Source organism: Vicugna pacos, chromosome 11 (genome assembly GCF_048564905.1).
Source record: "Vicugna pacos chromosome 11, VicPac4, whole genome shotgun sequence".
In the NCBI taxonomy this organism is placed as follows: domain Eukaryota; kingdom Metazoa; phylum Chordata; class Mammalia; order Artiodactyla; family Camelidae; genus Vicugna; species Vicugna pacos.
The window spans coordinates 78,695,024-78,715,417 of record NC_132997.1 but is presented as its reverse complement, the minus strand read 5'-3'; the positions used below and the strand labels follow the sequence as shown (position 1 = coordinate 78,715,417).

The window sequence follows — 20,394 nt, the reverse complement described above, 5'->3', positions numbered from 1 at the left end:
TTTTAGGAAAGTCAGCAAGGCCAAACTATTTTCATTAGGTTACTACAAGGCAGCGGTGGTGTGGTCAGTGTGCTAGTGGTCACTGTCTTCTCCACCACACACAGTAAGAGGGGAAGAAAATCCGTTCCTCTTATGAATATCCTTGATGAAAAACAGTAAAAGATATTAGTTTCATTAGACCTTGATTCCCGAGGACCTTTTAATACTGTATGTGACAAAATATGAAATAACAAAAAACACTTCTGTTGCATTCTGAAGGAAATGGTTGCTGTCTTGAGGAAAGGGACTCATGCCATTGTCTGAGTTGCAAGTTGGAGTAGCCGCTTTTCACTGAACATCATTTTTATTTGAAAGAATGAATGATGAACAAACAAACCATGGTTGTTTAGACTTGGATATTTGGCAGACATTTTCTTGAAAATGAACAAAACGAGCCTGTTACATTAAGGAAAACAACCACAGCGTTTGCCGCCAAAGAAAACATTTGCGCTTTCAAGGGAAAACTAGAATTTTTGGGAAACTTGTATTGACCGCCATGAGCTTGAGGGCTTCTCAACAAAGACGCTCCTGATGAGACAGTTGGTGATGCTAACAAATGTGATTTGACGAGTAGCAAATAAGAAGATACGTCAACATTTAAAAGATCTGTGTAACTCAGTGAACCAGTATTTTTCCAAATGGCCATGGCAATGACATTACCAAATCATGCGTAGGTAAACGATTTGCTCAGAGTGCAATGTATAACAGTGGACTTTTAAAAACTTTTTATTTTGCAGTAATTTTAGATTTACAGAAAAGTTGCAAAGACAGTAGAGAGAGCTCCTGTATACCCTTTACTCCATCTCCCCCTAATTGTTAGCACCTTACTTGACCATGAGATATTCATCACAGCTAAAAAACTGACATTGATATGGTAATGGTCAGTAAATTCCAGAATTTATTTGGATTCCACCAGTTTTTCCACTAATGTCCTCTTTCTGTTCAAGTATCCACTCCAGAGTGCCACACTGCATTTAGCTGCCATGTCTCCCCAGTCTCCTCTGCTCTGTTATAGTCTCCCAGTCTTCCCTTGCTTTTTGTGATGCTGACAATCAAGGAGAACCGGTCAGGTATCCTGGAGAGTGTCCTTTGATTTGGACGTGTCCGATGTTTTTCTTGTGCCAAGACTGGGGTTATGTGTTTTCTAGTTACATTACATCAGGGTTTACACAGCAGCTGCATGATATCACAGGTGATGTTCCCCTTCGCCGCTTGGTTAAGGTCATGTTTCCCAGGTTTCTCCACTATCATGTTACTAATGTTCCCCTGCCCCTCATTCTACTCCTTGGAAGCAAGTCGCTAATTCTAGTCCACCCCCAGGGAAGGGTGAGGGGTAGGAAGCCAGCTCTACTTCCTGGAGTCAGGGAGGATCTATATCCAGTATTCTGTAAGGAAGATTTTGGACCAAAAGCTTTTAACATAACAGTGCACCAAAAGTCCACTGGTATAGTTTCAGATTCAACATTGCAACTAAACTTTAAGAAACTACCACTTGTGGAGTTCTGGCACAGTATCAAAGAACCGCCACAATTATTCAAAAAGGCTATTAAAACACCCACCTTTTCCAAATACGTATCTGTGTGAGGCCACATTTTCTTTTTACACTTCAATTAAAACAGTATACAGCACAGACTGAATGCAGAAGGTGAGAGAACCCAGCTACCTTCCATTTAGCTAGATAACAAAGATACACAGAAAGGCAAACAGTAACACTTTACTATTTATGTTTCAGAAAAGTTACTTTTAATAAAAATGTTATTTACGTTAACATGTGATGGATTTATTACTGTCCCTTAAAAATGAATTAGTAAGTAAATATTTTTAATTTCTCAGGTTTAATTTCAAATCCAGTAAATATCAAAAGATATAACCCACGAGGAAGAACACATGCTCTAAAGCTGAGCAGGTCTGGACGTGAACTCCAGCATGGCCACTTTAGCCATCACCAGCTGTGTGATCAGGAGCCTGAGCCACAGTCTCCTCTGCTCGAAACCCAGGCTCATGATCATCGCTGCTACACAGACCTGTTGTGAGTATCAGAGAGAATGTTGGTACCCAGCCAAGACAGTGCCTGGGATCCACTGGGTGATCAATAAGTGGTAACTCCTATTAGTTTATTCATATTCTTCCTCAATTCTAAGGCACCATGAACTTACTACCAGCTTAGTCAGAAAAAAGGACTCCACTATATTCAATGTACACTGTGATTAAGAGACGCATTTCAATTTCAGAAGGATCTTTTAAAATATTAAATATATCTCTCAAACACCAATATCGGTTTCCCCAGCCCAAGAAATGCAAGGCATCTGAAGCACAACCTTAAGCCAAGTAGACATGATCTGGAAACTGCATGATCAGTTAACATTATTTTTTTTGAATGACAAGGGCTTTGGCGGGGAGAGGGGAGGGATGGTGGGGGTAAGAGGGACTCCTTTAAATAAAGTATACCTAAAACTTCAAATTGGGAGAATTCACTCAGACACAATCAGCCAGACAAACTAAAAATATTCTGAAGGCCAGGTCTGATCAAGTTCCCAGCACTTACACAGAAACTGGCTTTGGTTCTGTAGGTTTGTCTGCCCTCTTCCGCTCTGTCTCAGACCCCTTTACAGGCAACAATGTCTGGAAGCCTAGAAGTTTAGATTGTCAGACAATTAGGCATCCTAACAATTTTCATCCTTAGCAGGCTCATGCTCAAAGAATGAAAATATTTTGAGCAAATGAGACTAGGAGGGAAACTTATCAGCAATAGATATAAACACCGCATCAGGTCAAGTCAATCCTAGTGCAGCCAATTCAGTCCGGTCAGTTTCTCACATCTGCTTTCCCAAGGACCCAAACATAAGCAGTTAAAAATTCTTGGTGAATGCTGTCTGTCGAAAGTTAAATTCTTTTGCTATTCCCAGCTTGTGATCATTTAAAAGGAATTTTCCAAAGCAAGGTCTAATATTAGACTCAAAATGAAGTTTCCATTCCACTGAGGCGCTATTCTCACCAAAGTAACTACCGCATAATCAGATTGTCTTGGAGCAATTCGTTTAAATGCAGATGGACATACTTGAAATACCAACCCGATAGCACCAACAGATCCGACTGGAAAGGGCCTTTCTCTAGGAGAAATTATTCATGTCAGCTAGGGTTCTTAGATTGAAAATTATGAAGGTTTCTTCCCAGTTCACTTGTAGCCTTTCACACCCCCCACCTTCAATGTTGAAACTTCTTCATCTGCCCCAGAGCCACATTTTTTCAGCTTTGGAATTCCTGGTGAGAAGTCTTGTTTTCTGAAACTTCCCAGTAAGCAGGACAAAAAAAAATTGATACCCTTCTTTCTCTAATCATTCTTTTGGAGGACAGACCGCAATACAATGTACCTATTCCTCCACTTCACCATTCACTGTAGGGACTTCAGTCTTCGGCCTCATCAATGGAGCAATCAAAAAGAAAACGTAACTTGTCAATACAGAGATTTAAAAAACTGAGCTCAGTTAGATCTTTCTTAACCTGAGCATGAGAAGGATTAAGCCAGGATTGAAAGCAGCAAGACAATTTGGGGGAAATTAATAACAGATTAAACCAAAAGCTAAAAAAGATTATGAACTGATGGATTCTTAACCTCCAAAGAGAAGAATGAAAATGCAGCCATTGGCATAATATGCAATTATAGGCATCAAATAACACTAAAACTTTTTCATACATATAGATTAAATAAACGTGATTATATAGAGAATTAAGCACACTGCTGTCACAGTGAGCTTGAAGAGAGCCCTCTGCGGCTAGCTATAAGACATGCAGTATTCCAGTCATTTCAAACTGTCCTGAAATTTATCCCCATAGCCTCTCTCCACCTAGTCTGGTCCTAGAAATGGAGGAAAAAAGGATCCGTAAGTCAGATCTAAGAGAATCTAAGCAGGCCTGTCTTCAGAGGACATGGCTCTATGAATACATCCCCCTTTACAGTCACAATCGTAAGCAAATTATCATGAAATAGTCACCTAGATCCTTCTGCCTAACTGCAATGTGCTCAAAACAGGGCACTTGCACAGATGAAGTTACAAGAACATGTCTTCACTGTGAGATGGACTAAGTAACAATCTGGACACAGTAAAACTGGGACCAAATTTCTGCCTCTGCCTGCTTCTACTGCCCCCAAATCAAAGTTTATTATTTGCATATTTTCTCTAGAGAATCAGCCCAGCATGGTAGCAGGTTGCCCCACTTGCATCCTTTAACCTTACCACAGTGCTAGGCTCAGACTTTGCATGACAGATAACCACCTGCATTTTGATAGGAGTAGTTAACTAGACAGTGATGAGGCTGACCAAGGAAGGGGACCTGTAACTGCCTGATGAAAACATGGCCTCTTTTGCCATCATACAAGTTCGATGTCAATCAAGTGAAATGGAAGAGTAGACAGATGAATTAAAGCAGCTAAGGAAGAAAGGCAGGAGGGCAGATGGACTAGAAGGGAACTAGAAACAACCTGACACAGCTGTGCTAATAGAAAGTGACAGACAGTAGTTGAAAAAACCTCACAACGCGAGCCCAAGGCAAACAGAGTCCTAAAATGCCACTCGAACAGCAGGAAGAAAACAAACAGGAGATTCGACAACGAGAAAACGAAGTCAAACATTTCATATTTGCCATGAGTGCTGCGTTGCACACCGCACAGAGCACAGAACGCAAGGCCTCACAGTTCCCCTGCAGTTGTGCAGTGCCGTGGGGCCCCTTCGCTAAGCAAGGGCAGGGCAAATGAAGCATCTGATATGCCTTTGTTTTTAAAGATGTCCCAGTTTATCTAACATAGTAAAATAATTCAATAAGTAGGAATCAACAAAGGTCCTAGGAGTGAGTTCTGTGAAACTAGTGGTAAAAGAAAGAAATGCTCTGTAAGTCAGAATTCAGGTCCCACATCACTAGAACCAAATGGGGTGCAGATGTATTTGAATGGCCATACCTAAGACCTCCCAAGGAAACCAGTTTGCACATTAGTCATCAAGGAAGTCAATATGCTTTAAAGAAAATAAGAATTAAATTTAGTCTGACTGACAAAAAATGAACAAATGGATCAATGAGCTAAGGTTTATGAACATAATTTATAAACATAAAATACAATGCTATGTATGTATCAATGAACTACTGTCACACAAAGTCATTCATTCACTCAGTAAATGTTTATTGAATATCTACTATGTGCCAGGCTCATACATTAGGGAACAAAACAGAGCTCTGGCTTTCAAGGAACATTCTAGCAGAGAAGACAGACACTGAGGGAAACAGACAGTAAAAAAGCACATCAGATTGTACAAAATGTAGCGAACAAAAAAGCCGGGGTTGAATCATTTAATTTGAGATGGCCAGTGAAAGGCCTTCCTATTAAGGAGACATTTAAGCAACACTGAAGGGCATTAAGGAGCCAAATGAAGTCTCTAAGGCGCTGGGTAAAACCTTTCTGGGAGAGGGGACGGGAGCAGCCCGACATGCTTGAGGAAAAGCAAGGAGGCCAGCGTGGCCGGAGCAGAAGCAGTAAAGGTGAGGTGGGGGGGGCAGGTATGCAGACCACATCACCATTGCAAAGACTTTAGCTTTTACCTCCTCAGGTGGGAAGTCACTGGAACTTCTGAGCAGTAGACTGACATGATCTGCATTGTTTTAAAAGAATCACTGGCTGCTGGGGTGAGGAAAGGCTTGGCAGCTGATGGGAGGAAGACAGCAATGGGGAAGGGCAGAACCAGAGGTAGGGGATGATGGGGGGACCAGTTAGCAAGCTATTTCAGCGATCCCAGTGAGAGGGAATGGTGGCTTGGACCAGATGGTAACAGTGGAGGTGATGGGAAGGACTTAGATTCCAGGTATGTATTTTAGACAGAGCCAACAGGTCTGTTGATGGATCAAAGAGAGGCAGAAGAAAAAGAGACAACCCAAGGCTGACTCTAAAGTTTTAGGGCCTGAGCAGCGGGAAGGATGGAGTTGCCGTTTCCCAAGGAGGACTGTGGAAAGTACATGTCTGGACAGGAGAGATCAGTTCTATTTTAGACAGGTCAAGAGCGAGATGCCTACAGGATATCTTGGTGGAAATGTCAAACAGACAGTTAAGCACCTAAGTCCAGAATCCCAGAGAGTGAGAGAGGCATGGGCTACAGACGAAGACTGAGAATCCGCAGAGAACAGAGGGTGGGAAGCCACACATCAAAGGAGATCACCCAGAGCCTGGGTATGGAAGGAGGAAATATCCTAGCGTTGAGCCCAGGGCAGGCCAACGCTTCGGAGAGTAGAAAGCAGGGACACAACCGAAGAGGAGACTGAGAAGGCCCAGCCAGTGGGGTGGGCAGAGAATCAAGAGAGGCAGGTTTTGGAAGCCAGACTTTAAAAAAAGCTATTTCAAGAAGCAGAAAGGAGTCAAAAGTATCAAATGCAGCCAAAAGGTTGTGAAAGATGATTTTGGTGACAAAAGATGCTCAAGATAAGAAAGGTTGTAGATGAAAAATCTAAAGATTATTGTCTAAGTGCCATGCCCAAGCCACCACCAGCGTGGTTTCCACGACAGCCCTCCTGCTTCCACAAGGGAAACACAAAGTGTCCTGTTTCTGCCAGGGAGACGTCACCAGAGGGAAAAGGCTTGTCTTTAGACAGAGTTTGGTTTGTCCTCCCCCAGATAATGCCTCCCTCTTCTGAGTACCACTTCTGGAAACGATGCCATTAGATCTCCCATCATCCGGGCTTAAAACTCTGAAGTCATCCCTGCCTCTTCTCTCCTTCATTTCTCCCCATCCTTTTTCTTCCCCTCTTTTAATGAAGAGTAAAAGAATGATTACTTAAATAATAATCTGCATAAAATGCACATCTCAGTGAGTATTTATTGAACTACCACCCAGGAGGGACTAGCCAGGGTCAGGGCATAATAATAGACTACAGGGGCGGATGAGGCGGGAAGCTGGGAGGCCAGGAGCAGGGAATGGGGAACAGACACTTAGGGGAGAAGTAGCCACATAGGTGAAGAAGACTTCAGGTTCCAAGGGGAATACAGGCCGACTTATGGCCTCTCCGGTAGGACCTCCTTTCCCCAATCCCTTCTTTGTTAATAGCAGGTCCCCCCCCCCCCAAAAAATAGGTAACATGGTGGTCCGGCAACATATCTCATGATGATTAAGTGGCAGTACGACCTCAGAAGGGAAGCAATTCTCCTCCCATACTTAGCCATACATGGACTATTGAGTTCAAGTCTGGGTCTTGTATTTTATCCGAGGCAGGCTGAGGAGAGAACTACCAAGATCCTGCAAGGTGTATAAACTACAGCACCTGAGGAACAGATAGAGACCAGAGGATTTAACTAGAAGAGAACCCTGGGCAGGGATGCAACAGACTGCAGCCTTCAAATCTCTGAAGTGGGAAGCAACCATCTGGTTCTTGCGCCTCCTCCCCCAACAACTTGTTAACTGTACACTTGGACCTCATGGACCACAAGGTTAACCGTTTTCCTGACTAGATCACCAACTCTTTGATGACAGGGACCTCTCTTTTATTCATCTTTGTACTGCTCCTCATCCCTAGCCAAGTCTAGCACAGTACCTAACACTCCTATATACGTGAAGGTAAAATTTACTAAACAATCATCGCACTCTATTACTTAAAAGTCTCATTTTCCACCAACACTTGAATTAAAGAAAACTCCTTAGACTAGTGTTCAAAGACCCTCCAGAACCTGGTCCCCAACCACTCCAACTTTTCCATCTTTTGGTCTCCATACTCCTCTTACGCTCTCACGGTCCAGTCAGTCAAGGGACTTGATTTCCTCCCATCATAACCTCCATGGTTTTACTCATCCCCACAGAACAGGGAGGAAGGAGTCTCTCCTCAGGGGACAGGATCAGCTGTCATAGCAGCCCAACCCCTGAACTCACTGCCGTAACTTAACCCACGGCCACATCTGAGCCACCTCACAGCCACACCTAACCCCTGCCAAAGCCACACCTGGGCTCCGAGGGTGCCTCTACACCCACGTTACTCTTAGTAGTAGACAGGTCTCTACCATATCCAACTCCCTCTCAATTCAACAGCTGCAAAATCAAAAGAAAAATAGGTGCTGAATTATAAACTGTATTACCCCAAATAGCTATTTTCTCACAGATTTTTGTAATCAGTACATGGGTGAATTCATACACATGCCTTGCAGACCTTCTACTGACTAATATGGTGACAGAGCTAGCATTATAACATAAGAGCAAGGGTTAAATTTGCTTAAGGAGAAGCAACACAATTTCATGTGGGGAGCTATCACCTTGCTATTTCTGTTCTGTTTAAAGCTAAATGAAAACAACAAACTTCATGGGTTGGTTTTTTTTTTTTTTAAGTACTTATTTTACCTTACCATCCCCACCAGAGCTAAGTGCATTTTTTCCAATTGAGTTTTCCCACCATAAAATACACCAGAAAAATGTGACACAGATCTTAAAATAGTCCTATGTAAACAACACAGGAGTGTATATATAGAAGCACTTGCTGTATATAGAAATCGCTGGTTTTAAGGGATGATAACTGTTGCTATTCCAGGAGACAAAAGCTCCTTTTTACCAAAAGTTTTACTACTTCTAAAAATTCCAATGACTAACCAGTTAAGTGGCCGGCCCACATCTCCCTAGCAGGGCGGCTCCTCCACCCTAGGTCTGCAGGGGTCTCCTCAGCCTTCAGTAACCTCGCTCCCACTTAGGGCATGTGTACCAGGAGGCTTACTGCGTGGAGTATGGAATCACGGTTTCCTAAAAAGAATCTAATTTTTCGTGAGGGGAGGGGAGGGGTTTATTTGATGCAGACAGTATTTCTTAAAAAGACCATTTCCTGGATAGAACCCTGAATTTATCTACTAACTTAGAAGATCATAATAGCTTTCAGGAAACAGACCTGCTATTTGTTGGCCACTCAAACTCTGAAGGAAAGAAGGGTACTCACTGAGATGCTCAGCCTTTAAAGGACTTTAAAGAAATCAAAAAAGGGACAAGCTTAGGCCTTCCCAGAGGTGACCACAGAGTCCTGGGCGCAGTGCACGGAGCCTCAGGAGTCAGAGCACCTAGACCAGGATTACCAGGGCCCAGCCCCTACGCCACTCCCTGCAGGTTACCTCCCTTACTGTCCCAGGCTCCCTTCTATTTGCTATAAATATCTATTTCTTAACATTGAAACTGAGTTTGGTCCCACCTTCCCATTCTTAACAGTAGTTTCTAATTCTATATCCCTAAAATAGAAATACCTGAAAGAGAAAGAAATTTCAAGTTGAAAATATCTTTTGAGACAGTGTTTAAAAGAATTACATTTCTAGATATCTTTAGAATGTTATGATTTAACTATTTTAGTGGGTCAAATTTCACTTCTCCGTAAAAATCTGACGCAGGAAGATCAGAAATACACACTGAGAAAATCCAATCCACATGGTTTGCAAAATTTGACAGCTGAATCAATGGAGACTCCAAGGACATCAACATTTACATGTTAGAAAAGTTTCTGAGATACACTAAAACTACAGATAGTATTCTTATGATGTGCCACGTAGCTAATACTTAATGAGTGAACCTACACATTAATCTAAATCCTTTGAACATATTTTTGTTTTCAATCTATACAACTTTCTGGGCAAAAATGGTATGTCTTAAAACTACCTCCTACACATTTCTAGAAGTTTCCTTTCAACTTATGTTTTAGGTTTTGTCTGGCCTTATTTTTGAGGTAATAAATCCCATCTTTCCTCAGTCATCATCATTACAGACTGAAGACTCCACCTTTTGACAGTATGCCCAATATTTCATCTAAGGATGTAGCCTTGAACATAGTGTTTAATATAAAATTGTTTCCCAAGAATCAACTTTCACCTACAATTTTCCCATCAGGCATACATTCATCCACTCAAATATATATTGAATATGTAGTTATTCCTAGCACAGGACTAAGTATATATGGATGTCTACCTCCTTAAGAGAATATGATTATTTTTTAAAATTTGAATTAGAAAATGATTAATCATTATCATGAAAGGATTGCTTTATAAAATGGATCATTTTTCATTAGAATTTTCATCTTGAAATAATTGTACATTCTCGTGCAGTTGTGAGAAGTAACAGAAATATCACGTGTGTTTTTACCCAAGATCCCATGTAGTTTTCCTCAATGGGAACATTTTGCAAAAACAAATTGTGTGACAGTACAGTATCACAACCAGGATACTGACAGTGACACAGTCACAGCACAAAATGTTGCCATCAGCACAAGGACCACACACGTTGCCCTTTATAGCCACACTCACTTCCCTTCCCACCTCCCAAAACAGATCATTTTAATAGCTTGTCTGGTAAAGTAAGTGTTTAGTTTTCCATTGGCCATGGCTCTTAAGCTTTCGCTTTTAAGTTCAAACAAATCTTTTAAAAACTCACAAAATGACCATCTGTAGGAAAACATTTTCCTGTCAACAAGAACTTGTTTTACATGCAACTGTTGAAAACTCAAGAGAGGGGGGTTCAATCCTGACAAGATTAACCCGCCAAGCTTCCCAGAGCCGAGGCACACAGCAGGTAGCCCAGGAACTCAGTGCTTAGACCGGACTGCTTTCAGAGAGCGGCCGATACCCAGCCTTGATTCCATCAGTGTCTGCCCCAGATCCCCGGGGACAGTTTTTCCCAGGCTGCTCCCCTGGTTTCTCTGAATGTGATGGATTTCTGATGTGTCACCTGGGATAGGTTAGCAGTCCTCAGGAATTCAATTAAACATGAAGCTAAGTGCTGCTGTGAAAGGATTTTGCAGATGTCATTAAAGCCCATAATGGGTTAACTTTAAGGATGATTATCCTGGGTGGGACTGACTGAATCCGCTGAGGGCCTTAAAAGCAGGGTGAAGGCTTTCTGAGGGAGAGGAGAAATTCCACCTGTCGAAAGCAGCTGCAGACCAAGCCCCAGGGTTTCAGCCTGCTCATCGTCTACCCGACCAACTTCAGACTTCCTTAGACAACCTACAATTACATCAGCCTGTTCCTTAAAGAATGTGGTGTGCGTCTGTCTGTCTTCTACTGGCTCTGTTTGTTGAACCATGACTGACCCCCTCAGGATCCACACCAGAAAGGGATTTAGAAAGCAGATACCAGAAGAATACTACGATTAGACCAAATTTTATTTCCCAAACCTAAGACAATGCATGACTGATTAAGAAGACAAACATATACATGCTAATGCCAGAGAGACCTGGTGAATGAACTTCCTGGTAGACAAAGCAGGTAAAGTGACCTCTTAGAACAAAAAATCAAGCTAAACTGTGGTTGTATTTAAGAAGCCAAATCATTTGCTTCAAGCCATCCAAGTGGACTATCCTATTGAAGACGGCCCTTTAGTCCTCCCACCTAACTTTGGATTCCAGGCCACAAGTGATGGATGGGCTCACGTCCCCACACCACCACCAGCTGTTCACTCTCTTTTGCTTGTTCTTGGGTTGTGCTGCCAGATACGTTAGCCAGAAACCCAAAGTTGAGGCAATTCATATAAGATTCCAGTCATTGTGTGACTTGCTTCCTGGCCCATCCAAATGATTTGTGAGAAAAATCTTATGAACCAACAGGAACAGAAACTGAAGAGCTTTTTCCATTATTCTTCTCTCCCAGAGTATTTAAAGATTTGGATTTTCCCATCTTTAGGGGAAATATTTTCTTATAAATTGTGAGGCATGCCGGGCATCTCCACTTCATCTTTTTTGGTGGTCTGTAACACTCACTGCACACGCACTGGAATGTTTTCCTAGTAAATGATCAGCAATGGAAAACATGGCTAAGACAAAGGATGGCTTTCAGGCTGAGATGATGGGAACCTTCCCATCTTTCCCAAGAGATAGGTAGTTCTTCTATAGAACTGAGGGGTTTATTTTAGAACCAGAGTCTATTTCTGTCTTTCCCTTAGACTTGTAGCTTTTGTAAGGATGATAAATGAGGACTGACTGTATTAGTGAGGTAACAGCCCAAAAGATCAGTAATAGTCCAATATATCCAGTAAAAGGAGATTTTAAAAAGAGAAATATACTTCTGCTGCCAAGGCCAACTATTGATGTTTTAATTTTACGATTTCCCTTCTGTTCCTTCCTTGTGTCTTATTTTTGGATCAATAACATTTAGAACTTTGTTTTTACAGCCCCAAACTCTTGATATCGCCTAATTTCCTGGATGGGTTCTACAACACAAGGAGACAAGAGCAGTAATTATACAAAATCAGACACAAATATGGTTCTCTTATAATACTCACAGTTAATAAACATTACCTAAGTCCAGACAATGTGCTAAAAAATACTCCAGACCAAACCACCCTATACATTTGCCTTAGGGGCAGGCATTTAAGGTGAGAGATGAGGTCATCAGTTCTTTTAATATCTGCTTAAAGGGAAAACTAAGGGCTGGTTGTGTTAAAACCAACCTCATCCCCCTTTTCTCACTCACATCTCCCTCTTTTCAGGAAGTCCTTACTGATGACCTCAAGTTGAATGAGGAGATGGGATTGCTTATATTCTGCAGTTAATATAAATTCATAATTATGTATTATCATATAGTTAATCATGTGAGATGAGGGAAAAGGGCTATCAAAATCATCAAAAATCACCAAGTCCTAGAGTTGAAGGGAAAATTAAAAGTCATCTGGTTCAAACTCTCAATCCAACCTGCAAATTTTGTGCAAATAATAAACCTGATAAAATATGAAGCAGACAAAAATACTGAATTTTTGCTTGTTGACCTGAGATAAGAAGTCCTGACATTTTACTCTTGTTTCTTATCCTTAGACACTCAAACACTTCACTGTCATTACAGAGGAGGAAAAAGATGCAATAAGATGATTTTAAAAACCAAACATTTTCTATTTTAAATTCCTTCACAACTCCTCACCATCCCCATTATCTATCTTTCCCCCAGTATCTCTTTAAAATGCATCAGGCAAAAGAAAGAAGTTTTTCTATTTCTATAAGGAAAAATATCCATCAATGGAAGCCTGGTAAAATAAATTCTCATACATCCATGCAATGGATTACTATGCTGTCATTAAAAAGAATCAAAGTAGTCATATGTAACATTTTCTAACATATGATTTCTAGATAAATCGTTACAAAGTTACCCAAAATACATTAAGAAAAAAAACGAGTATTTTCATAGTATGATCCTATTTGTATAAATTGTATATACATAGGGAAATTTTGGCAAAGGAGTAAGTTGGCTAGCAGAAATTTGGTCCTACCCAAAATGTACGTAAGACATTTGGGCCATGCCAAAAGGTCCCTGATAGTCAGTCCTGTCCAAAACAATTTAGCATGGGTCAAATATGCTCATGGACATTTTGGACAGGACCAAGTTTCAAGGACCTCTTGGCATGGACCACATAGCTTATGGACCAAATGGCTTACGGACATTTTGGACAAAACCAAACATCCTGCAAGGGAAACAGTTACCAGTAGCATGTTGATTGAAATTTGTAGTAACCATTACAAATTTGTGTCCTACTAACAGTGATTCTGAAAAAAAAACTATTTTATGTGATTCTCATCAAAAAGTAAAAAAGAATGTAGATTTCTAACTGCATTATTGTATATAATCCTATCAGGAGAGAATGACTAGGAATGAATGAGAATAGAATCCTCTGTCAACATTAGATGCCTCCTAAGAGCCATTTCAAAACCCTCAAGGCCCCTCTGCTTACTCCCTTCCACTGCCACAGAGACCAGTTCCACACAGGCTGGGACTGGCTTCCTGCCCTGTGTGATAAGTGCAGGCAGACATCACCTCCTATACAGCTCGTGGCACAGCTCACTTCTGCCCTGGGACTTCTCTTGAAACCTGCCCTGCAGCTATGTGCACACAATCCAGAAACGGGGAGGAATTAATGCCCATGGGAGAATACGTCCCCCTTCTGTACTTGAGCACAGTTCTGAGAGCATTTCAAAAGGCTCCTTTAAAAAGTCCTAGCTAGGAAAGAACACCTGTTGCCTGTAGCTGAAGCCAATGCACTGTCACATCCTTGAGTTTTCTTTCCTTCCTTCCCACGTCACTTCCCTTGTCCTGAGCTCCCGCTCCCAGGGATCCCACTCCAAATAAACGTCCCAGCATGCAAGCCTTTGTGTCAGGCCAACATTCAGGCTAAGACACCATCAGAAGTTTTTCTACCAACCAGTGCCAGATGTGTTAGGACACATTCAGATCTCAATACAATGCTGGTTTTGCCCCTTTGTGTGAGTTGGCCCAGTGGGCAGGAGTATTTCTCAAGGTCATTTGTACAGCAGGATGGCTAGCAGTAACTATACACTGAAGTTACTGCAGACCCAAACTAAACATATCGCCAGCTCAACTTCCCCACAGCTGGATTCCAAAAAATACCTGGGGCCATTCCAATATCACCAGGGATGCAAAAGAGTGAGAGAGGGTAATTAAAAGTGACAAGAGAGCAACTCTGACCAATTGTAGTTAAAATATCCAGATTTTGCAAATTTTAACAAAGACACATGACCATACACAACACATTTGCAAGGGCCCTTCCCGAGACCTACGCATGTGAGAAGCACTTAAAGTTAATTTAGCTTTACGGTAAATCTGCTTTTCACTAGGTACTCATCAAGTAACTGTAACAAAAGGATAATACAAAAACTGAAAACTAACAAATCTATATATTACCACCATCCCCAATCTAATCTTCTAGACTTTGGATAGAAAAACATGCCAATTGCCTACTTGATCCTCTCCACTTGTCCTAGCAGCATCTCGAGTTCAACCCACCCAAAACTAGCTCTATCGTCTTCACCAAACCTGTTCCTCCACTTCTGTTCCTCTTGCTGACTCGTGGTACCAGTTTATATCAAGTGTGAAATTGTGGCAGTCATCTTAGATTCCTCCTTTTTCTCTTGTTTCACCCTGGTTTGACAAACTGGTTACCAAACACTGTGGTAAGTTGTAAACTTCACGACTACCTCCTTAATAACTATTGTCTCTCTCTCATCCTCTGGCCCCATCCCCAGTACAGGTCCTCATTGTTTCTCTTCTGAACTGCAACAGCCTTTTAACTTCTCTTTCTAACTTTAATATCATCGCCCCAAAGCCGTCTCGCCAATGCCATAGTCATCTTTCTAAAAAGCAAATCCTGCTTAAAATTCTTTGCTGGCTTCCCATTACATTTAGGATGGTTTAAACGCTTCCCCCTGGCCTGCAGTGGCTGTCATGACATGACCCCAGCTCCTTCTCCAGCCTCATCTCCTGCACTTGTGTTCACTCCATGTCACAGCACGCTTTTTGCCGTTCTCCAGACTAGATATATTATTTCACAGCTCCCTCTGCCAAGAATATCTTCTCCTTGGCTCCTTTACTCTTATTTTTCGAAGATGTAATTCAAGCATCCTGTCATCCTGGAAGTCTTCCTTACCTCACTGCCCCACTGCCCAGCCTATGCCAGTTGGGTGTGACGCCCAGTCTCTGTGCTTCCACAGAGCCATCACTAGCTCCGTCAGAGCAATGACCTTCCTGTATTACAATTTTCTCTCTCCTCTACTGTACTGTGAGATTCTTGAAGGAGTTAAAGTTCCTAGTTAAAGCCTCAGAAGCTCGCATGGTGCCTGGTATATGATACTCTCAGTAAATGCTGAATACATAGCTCAAATTAATCATAAGAAAATGAGAAGAAGGACGACTATTCTCTTGCAAGCTCTTGTCATAAGAGGAGACTGTTTTTCTTCCTGGGACACATGCAGTAAATGAGGCCAATCAGTGACTGCTGGTTGATTGTAATTTTAGCAACCATTTCCCAGAAGACCGGCCGACCAACTGTTGTTACCTAATCTAAGGCCTGGTACATAAAAGACTCTCATTTCCTATTTAATTTAATTGTACTGATTTTTATTATTTTAACTCCTATTGGCACCAAATTCTAGAAAAGTTACAATAGAGTTTATCCCCAGATGAAGCCAGCTTAAAAAACAAGTAGAAATCAAACCCCGTGAGCCTTCCTGTTGGGCTTAAGAATATCTTCAAAGAATTTTCATTGTCTTCTTAAATACACAACATGAATTCAGCCTGCAAATCGAGACTCAGATATTCAAATACGACAGTTTGTCAAGTAAAAAAATAAAAAAGAGAAAGAGAGAGATGCACTTAATTTACTGAATGAGTGTTCAAAAGAACTCAACATTCATTTGCTTGTGTCAAGATCTTTAAAACACCCTTTGAGGTCTGCCCCTAGGTAAAAATGCCATGCCACTAGCTCTCAGGGAGTAGGTGCTACATCTGATCAGTACATCACCCTGGTTCCCGATAACAGTCAAAGACCTCGGTCATCCTTCATCACTAATCCCTCACTGAAAAAGTCAATTTTAGAGCTCAAATATGTGTGCTGGGACCCCAAAGAACACTGTCAGTGCCTAATAGCTTAAAATTAGACAGATCTGGGTTGGGACCCTTTGGTTCTGCTACATACTGGCTGTGTGACCGAAGACAAGTCACTTATCCTCTCCTGGCCTTTCACTTTAGTCATCCGTGCTTCAATTTACAATGAAAATTGAATGGAAAAGCTTAGAATTTAACACACTGCCTGGCACACAGCAAGTACACAGTAAACGATAATGCATACATTATGATGAGCTTTCTCCTGGTTCTGGAAGCTACAGATCGTCTCAAATACACGTGTAGAATACTTTCAGTAACTATAGAGACAGGATCTTGGGATCATTGGGAATTTTCAGCTGCAAGATACTTCTTTTAAAACAGAAGTCATAGACATCTAGTGAAGAGCATAATTTACACCACCTGAGTGTTCAATCCTAGGTAGGCTTTGTTCCATTTAAAAATTCTTCAGGATAGCAAGTCCCCAAGTTGTCCACTCTGTTTCTCAAAACCAAAACTTTTGCAGATGGGTGGATTCAAATGGGTTACGGAGATTGTCCTCCCTCCCCTCTCACCTCTAGAAGTGGTTGCTCCCGCTTACTGGATGAGGCAGTGGGGAGGGCGGCCCCTGAAGGAAGCTTGGACGGCCACTGCCTTTGTCATATTTCCTCTGTGAAGAAACAGAAGACTTCAGTTCCTGGGATTGGTGAAGCTCTAGAATAGAGAACTAAGGAACTACTTTGTATTCTCCTAGACATTCTCATCTCTCTCTGCGCATCAGGCCACTGCAGAACTGTTGCACATTTTTGCATCTTGGTCAGGAAATTGGAATGATCAACACAGGTAGCTTGCCACACACAATAAACTGAAGGAGGTCGGCACAGAGCAAAGAAACACTCAAAGACTGAGGGGATGACAAGAGAAAGAGCCAGTGAAAGAATCAATTATACACCACAACCGTACCGACCCTGACATCTGCAAAACTACTGCCAAGATTACAATGTTTAAGATCAGAACTGACTTGAGGTCAATACAATCTCCCTCTGGTGCTGGTCATGCATTCATTCAACAAATAGTTTTATTGAGCATTCACTATGTGCTAGGCACTGTGCTCAGAACTAGGGATTAAAGCAAAAATGCATACAAATAAGACTAGTCTTCGCTGTCAAGGAACTAGGAGTCTAGTGCAGAAGACAAGGCAAGTAAAATTACAATATGGTAGACTCTCAGGTGACCTCCATGTGACAACTGCTGATTAACTGGCACACTCCATTCTCCCTGTGAAACACACTGAGGCCCACTGTACACTGGATGCTCTGGGCTACTAAACTACCATCGAGTGCTCTGCACACTATCCTCTTGTAGATTAAACAGAGTGTTTACTAAGAATTGGTTATTTTTGTTCCCAAACCTATTTATGACATCTGTACTTGATGCTGCAATTATGTGATTTCAGTATTATAGAAACTGATGAGAATAAAAAAAGTTGCTGTTTCTATGGAAACTATGATGAGTCCTCTGAATCAGTAAAAGCCAGTTGTTGAAAAAAAAAAAAAAGAAACCCTCAAAAACTGATACTGAATTAGGACTGGGAAAGGGAATTACAAAAAGTAGGGGGGAAATCTATAAAGATTCTGCACTTTGTATTGTTAGTTTGAAAAATGCTTGTTAAGATGTCACTTAAAAAGGGAAAAAAACACTCAGATTTAAAGAATGGAGAGAAGATGTATCATAGATGTGGTTCACATATCTGTACAGGGTATATAAATCAGTGAACCAGCCGCATTCAGAGGAGAAGCCTTAGTCCCACATCAGAAGAATGGCAATACTATTTTCCAAAACCTGTTGAAATCAAGTGATTCAGACAAAGAACATTAACGGCTCCTAAACATTAGGAAAGATTGATGGAGAAAAGAATTTTCATGTGGTGCCAAACTACCACTCCACGCATTACTGTGATAATCTGTGGATGAGGAAATCGTATCTATACAATGGGGACAACTGGTAGTCGCCACCTTAATCAAGTGATCATATTCAACATCACTAATTGTGGACAACGAGACTATCCACCACCTGTTGTGAGGCACCCTCATCCTCTGTGAAGTGTTCTCGCCAAAGGTGTTTAATCAAGAATTTGGATCTTACTTCCAGCGTATAGGAAATACAGAAGATAAGAAAAATTAGTTACATGACAGTATGAGAAAACAATCATAGAAACTCCAAATGTAGAACACTCTACCAAAGACCTAGGTTGGTTTCTTTAAAAAGCCAATACCATTACTAATTTTGTTTGGTGTCATTAGAATACCAATTTGGTTACATAAGAAAAGTTCTCTCTCTCTCTCTCTCTCTCTCTCTCTCTCTCTCTCTCTCTCTTTTTCTTAAAGTTCAAAGGGGTAAAATGACATGTCTTGTTTTTAAAATATTCTAGCAAATAAAAAAGACAAATGAAGCAAAAATGGCAAAATATTGATTATTGAATCAACAGATATATTGGGGTTCATCGTTTATATGCTTTACTTTTGCACATATGTTTGAAACCTATAAAAAACAGACACTTGATGTTATGAAAAAACCAAGGCGAGGATTATTCTAGCTTAAAAAAGACATAACCAAGTGCAATGCACAAACCTTGCCTGAATCCTTGTTAGGGGAAAAAAAACAACTATAAATGACATTTTGGGAAAACGACAATTAGAAAAGTCTGAATATGGACTGGGTAGTAAATAACTGAGAACAATAAATGTCTTAGTGATAATGGAATGAGGATTACGTAGGAGAAGCAATGCTGAACATTTCAGGGTGAACTGTCATTATGTCTGCAATTTACTTTGAAATGATTAAGGAAAAAACATTAAGAACTATCAGATCTAGGAGACAGGTCTATGAATATGCATTAAACTAGGCTTTCGACTTTTCTGTATTTTTTTAATAGTTCCATAATCAAAAGTTAACAGTTTTTCAAATAACTGAAATTTTTTTCAAAATATATTTAAGGTATGTATGTAATTTTTTAAATTTCATACTTCAGTTTAACTTGTTATTTGGTAAACCAACTAAAAGGTAAGGGGGAGAGGATCCAGACAGTAAGGTGATGATGTATGTTGAACAACCAGCTCTCTGGGAAAAACAGCCCTGGTTTGTAGCATTTGCCAGTTTCCACGGTATAAATATCTCTACCATGAATGATTCCAAACTACTAACACGATGTCACTGAACAGAGAGTTGGGAAGAGATGGTTTTCAAAAGCCAGTAAGAGCCAGTTCCAATACCCTGAATCCAGATATGACAGAGGAACACCAGTGGTGACAGGAGAGAAGGAAAAGATGGTTTGCAGAAAACAAAGTAAGCAGCAAGGTCATCAGTGGACAAGAGGTGGGAAGGGGAGGTGGAAGAGAAAGGTTTGAGTACAAAAGACCAAGTATGATAGTACCTTCCCTAAAGGGTTGTTCACAAAGAATAAATTATATATAAATATTCAGATACAGTAATGACTAACTTACTAAGCACCTCCTCCTACTATTATTATTTTCTAACCTGATCCACAATCTAAAAGGGTATCTCATCTTTTTAAGAAGTCATATGGTGTTTGCCTCTAGGGAAGGGAACTGAATGGCCAGACAACTTGCGGACAGCAGTGAGAGGAAGCAGCTTTACTGTTTTGAGCCTTTTAAATTTTGAAAAATGTGAATGTATCACTTATTCAAAATATATATGAAATTAAAATCTATAAAAATCTAGGACATGGGTCTCTTGAAAGAGCTCTGCTCTTCTCTTACCATAAGCCCCTAACCTGACATGTACGCAGATATGCCTTCATCCCCATCATTCCTAATACAGGAACTTAAAAATCAACAACCACAAACCAGTAAGAAGAGTTCCAAATCATCGTGCCCAACCAACATGGGAGAAGTTACAGTTTAGCAGGTCCATTTATACATGGAGAAGTCAGAATCTTGGCTACCTCAGTACCACGATAAAATTCATATGAAGCC

At 40.9% G+C, this 20,394-nt stretch overlaps 1 protein-coding gene across 2 annotated transcripts in view; it reads right to left on the bottom strand.

The window, feature by feature from the left end:
- The window catches only part of CNNM2 (cyclin and CBS domain divalent metal cation transport mediator 2), a 126,084-nt gene that overhangs the window by 23,434 nt on the left and 82,256 nt on the right, over nucleotides 1–20,394 (bottom strand). The window lies entirely within an intron of this gene.